Source organism: Alligator sinensis, unplaced genomic scaffold, assembly GCF_000455745.1.
Source record: "Alligator sinensis unplaced genomic scaffold, ASM45574v1 scaffold273_1, whole genome shotgun sequence".
Classification (NCBI taxonomy): domain Eukaryota; kingdom Metazoa; phylum Chordata; order Crocodylia; family Alligatoridae; genus Alligator; species Alligator sinensis.
Window position 1 is genome coordinate 430501 of NW_005841943.1, and position 5174 is coordinate 435674.

The window sequence follows — 5174 nt, forward strand, 5'->3', positions numbered from 1 at the left end:
GGGGACTGTGATTAGAGGACTTTGGAAACCCTTTTGACTTTTTACAGAAAATACAAAGGGTAGCAAAGAGTTCAGGTTATTTTAAGGATTAAGGAAGTTGCAAGCGATACTGAGCGATCGTGCATATTGATAATATACAAGCGCCTTTGGAAGAAGATCAGAACGCAAGAGTGTTGTTTAGAAAATCACAGTGTGTCTGTTAGTGACAGTGGTTCTAGTGTTTACAAAAGACTGAAGGGCAAAGTCCTTTGCAAGTACTCTAACGCTTCATAAGTCTTTGCACTGCACCAAGATTTGAGCTTCTTTTTTAAGTGACATCAATTAAAGCTCACATTGCATTGCCAGAATCTGGCTTGTTGACCTTTGTAACAATAGTTAGCATGCTTTCTCTTCTGCAGGCAAAACCAGCCATGTATTACATGTTTTTTTAACAAGTTTTGACAATCTTGAATCTGGATCTATACCCTTTTTACTAGAAGGGGGTTTTTTTTCTTAAATGATTTGACAATGACTGAAATACAGAAGCATCAGCAACAGAACCTAGAACTTTATTTAAGTTTAAATTCAAGTGGAGTAAAGAGAAGGCTAGAAAATGTGTCCTCTGCTTCCTGGTTTCTCTTATAGGTTATTCTGGATTTTCCGAGGAACTGCCTCTAAAATGATAGGTGCTTCATTTTAGTAGCTGGCAAAGATGGACAAAATATATTAACTGAGTCTGGGAATAAGTTTCTGGGACCAGATCCACAAAAGGACTAAGCACCTAAATCCCACCTATTTTAGGCGCCTAAGTCCAAAATTACAATTTTCATCACCATCCCCACCTTGCTGGCATCAAAATCTGGAAGTACCTAGCCTGGTAGTGCTTAGGGTACTCTTTGAGGGAATGGGGGTTTGAATCACCTCAGGGAGAGGATGGAATAAACTTAAGTACTTGCCCAGGAAGTGAGATGTGGCAAGCAATAGCAGCATTCTAAAGGAAAAGTGACCTCTATTCTGATTTCAAAAGGAAGAAAAAGATCTTAGGTCCCTGCCTTCAAGGGATAGTTCTGGTATAGAGACCATAAAGAAATAGAGGCACCTCCTGGTATCCCCCAAATGCAAGCTTCAGAGAAAGACAGGGTTTAAGACAAACATATAGCTTCAAGTTTTCCCTGCTGGCTAAAAGAAGTGGCTTCTCAGCCAATATGCCCATTTTTGAAGAGTCAGTTCCAAGGGACCTAGCAGTCCATGTACTGTACAGGGAACTTTGGCACCTAACTTACGGCTGTGAGTTCTGTTGTTAGTGTCAGACACCTAAAATGTAGTTGATGAAACACTGAGCAATGCATAGCCTAAAACCCTTTGTGGATTGAACCCAACATTTCAATGTTCCCTTCAAACCTAAAAAGACAAATAAAGGGAGTAGGGAAACTAAAAAAGCAGAAATTATATTTTTTCCTCCACAGGAGGAAATGGCTTCATAGAGTGGGAAGTAAAAGAGTCCTTAACTCTGGAACTCACTTCCCATTTGTCCCAGAAAACATGGATTTGTTGACTTGTGAGGGGCCTTTTTCAAGGCCTTTTTTCCTCAGGCTCTGTCAGAGGGATGAGTTTAGGGGCATGACTAATTTTGAGGTATCACCGTCTTGAAGATGTAGCCAGATTTTATGTCATACATAACATGCTGTTGGATTGTTATGAACTGACATTGGCTATAATTAAAAAATTACAAAAGCTAAAATATCTTCAGGTGCCTGGAGATCTGAAGCAGCACCTCTATTAAAAGACAAAATAATTACAAGAGCTAACCATGATTAGTCCAGAGCCTGTGCCACCTTCTTGAATCTCCATTGCTTTCCACCTGAGAATAACTATTCAAATTAAATTGCTTTTCCAGCTGTCAATTATTTCAGCTCCATTCAAACCATTTCCTCACTACATTCCCCTTCAGTATGTAACCTGTGGTGTGGCTTAACAGCTATTCTGAGTAAGCCAACATTATAAGTGAAGAGTTATGGGAGACTCTTTGTGTAATATGGCTATTAGGTGTTGGCAAAGACCTAACAGTCATCATCACAGTGTAGGCCCTTTAACTGATTCTGGAGCTACATGACAGACCTGAGGTAGCAGAGGAAGGTCACCAGACTGCTTAAACAGGCTGGTGTGACTTAAAAAAACAGGGAGCTAGATTTTAATTTCAAAGAAGAACCTGCAAAAGTGAGAGACTGGAATATGTGAAAAGAGACAGAGGCACTGAATGCATGAGACTCATGAGGGGTATGCAATATACAGCAGACATGAAAAGCATGCTATGGTCAAGGCACCCAAGGGGGAGAAGGAGGTGCAGATTTGCCTAGCAAAACCCAGGCAAAGATGAGGTCTGTGGGATCGCTTCCTCATCACTTAAGACAACCTGTGGGTCCCCCAGGAAAACTTTCTGAATACCTGGCTACAAGGAGACACTCTTCCCTCAGGATTACATAAGATCTATGCAAGGCTTTCTGTAGTCTTTTTGGTTTATTATGTTGCATTTTAAGTTAAGCTAAGTTGTGTGTGCTGTCACTGGGCATGTCTACACATGCCTTAATACACTTTTCCGAATGCGCATTTATTTAGTACCTCCAATGTGAGGTACTACATAAATGCACATTAGGCTGCCATAATACGCAGTACCGAAAGTGCATGGTTTTTAAGTGACACTTAATGCATAGTAGCCTGTTTTACTGCACATTAGTGTAATTGCATGTATTTTTATGTGACACTTTAATACTCAGTAAAATAAGCTACTGTGCATAAAATGGCACATGTAGATGTGCCTACTGTGACACAGGTCATTAGGTACTGACAACATACTGCACAAATACACAAGAGCTTCCATACTACATTTTGCCCTAGCTCCATCTCAACTAGTATCTTTCCTTCAACAGTAGCTAATAGCACGCAATTCAGAGAAATAACCAAATAAATATACCTGGTCTATGAATTCTTTGTTGAACTCCCACAAGCTATCAGGTGAAATCCTGTATTAGGTGGCTTGAATTTTATCTATCATTTATTGTATAGAGCTGTAGATGTTATTGAAGATTAAAGCTACCTATGAATTTTCAAAGCCAGGCAAACAGGTTCAAAAGAAATATTTCATGGGTGTTCCTTTTCATTTTAACTTAACAGATGCCTAATTACATTGTAAACAAACTACACAAGGTCCATTAGATTACCTATGGCTCTTCAAAGGGACTTGGGGGTCATGATTGACCACAAGATGAACATGAGCCTTCAATGTGATGCTGCAGCTAGTAAAGCAAGCAAAACACTGGCTTGCATCCATAGATACTTCACAAGCAAATCCCAGGAGGTCATTCTCCCGTTGTACTCGGCCTTGGTGAGGCCGCAGCTGGTATACTGCATCTAATTTTGGGCTCCACAATTCAAAAAAGGGTGTGGAGAAGCTTGAGAGAGTGCAGAGGAGAGCCACATGCATGATCAAAGGTCAGGAAAACAGACCTTATGATGACAGGCTGAGAGCCATGGGACTCTTCAGCCTGGAAAAGCACAGGCTCAGGGGCGATCTGGTGGCCACCTGAGTTTATCAGGGGTGTTCACCAGGATCTGAGGGAACGTCTGTTCACCAGAGCACCCCAAGGGATGACAAGCTTGAACAGTCACAAACTCCTCCATGACCATTTCAGGCTGGACATAAGGAAGAACTTCTTTACTGTCTGAGCCCCCAAGGTTTGGAATAGACTACCGCCAGAGGTGGTTCAAGCACCTACTTTGAACACCTTCAAGAGACATTTGGATGTTTATCTTGCTGGGATCCTATGACCCCTGCTGACTTCCTGCCCCTGGGGTAAGGGGCTGGACTCGATGATCTTCCGAGGTCCCTTCCAGCCCTGGTGCCTATGAATCTATGAATTCAGAGACATTCCTTCTGTCTCTTCCTCCCTCCAAGCACCACTGCCACCCACCCCGAGCACAGCCCAGCCCAGCCCCCCTCCTCCCCTGGAGCAGCCCTGCGCAGCCCCGGTCCCAGCCTGCCCATGCCCTGCATGCAGACCCAGTGGCATGCATTCCCCATGCATCCAGAAGGGGTACACTTGTTAAAAATGGTTGAAAACCCCTGTCCTAAGAGACCAGGAGCCCTGGAAATTTTTAGATAAGTTATGCAGGAGATGGAGAGTTTTCCAAGTCTTAGTGGAAACATTCATATTCCTGAATGAAGGGTCAGATGCCATAGGCATTATTACAATAAAACTTAAGAGAATCAAATAGGCTGATATTTGAGGATGTCTTCTCTATGATTCTTTATTCAGCAACCTCTTGTACCATGCTGAATGGATGCATGACCACCTCCATCAAAAAAGAATGCAGATACTAAAAATAGCAAAAACAAAACTATATTATCCAAATCCAAGACTCTCCTGAATTAAAGATGACACCCCAGAATTAGGTTCCATACATGGAAACATTTTTAATTTGTGATAATTTTCCATGTCTAGAATCTAATTATCGAAAGATCATCATTTTCAGTGCACCCCTCTCATCCCTCCCCACCCATCACTGCAGCAGGGAAAGCAGTGGCAGGGGCAGGGGAGAGGGGTCAAGCAGCTTGATCCCTGCCCCTTTCCCCCACCATACCTTGCCTACTGCAACCTGTCCCCTCACGCATTTGCACCCCCTCCCAGGAAGCAGGGGGGAAAGCAAGGACTAGGGACAGCGGGGGCAGGGCAAGGCAGGGCTGGAGCTGTAGCAGCTGTCTGCTGCCTTCCCCCCACCAAATACTCAAATCCAAGATGAGGAACTCTTGTCCCCATGTTATGTGGGGGGTGGTGAATCTCATCTTGAAATCAAGTAAATGCAGTAAAGGTCAGTAGTGCATTACGACAGGAAGAAACAAAACAAAAACTGTGCCTACTATTGTAAATCACACTCAGCCTTGTGCCAAGACCTCTTCAAGCATTTTGTGCTCAGCCAAACACCAGGAACATGCAGATAATACCCTTGACTATAGAAAATTGTTTCCATTACTATTTTTTATTTTTAAATACTGAACTCTGAACTCCACATTGAAATATCAGACTGTTAAAAAATTCCACCAGTCCCACAGAGTCTTTAAAGCTAGCCAGATGTGTGTTAAGCTTCACAGCTTAGTTGTTGTGCATAACAGCCACACAACACCCTCTTCTCTCAGGAAT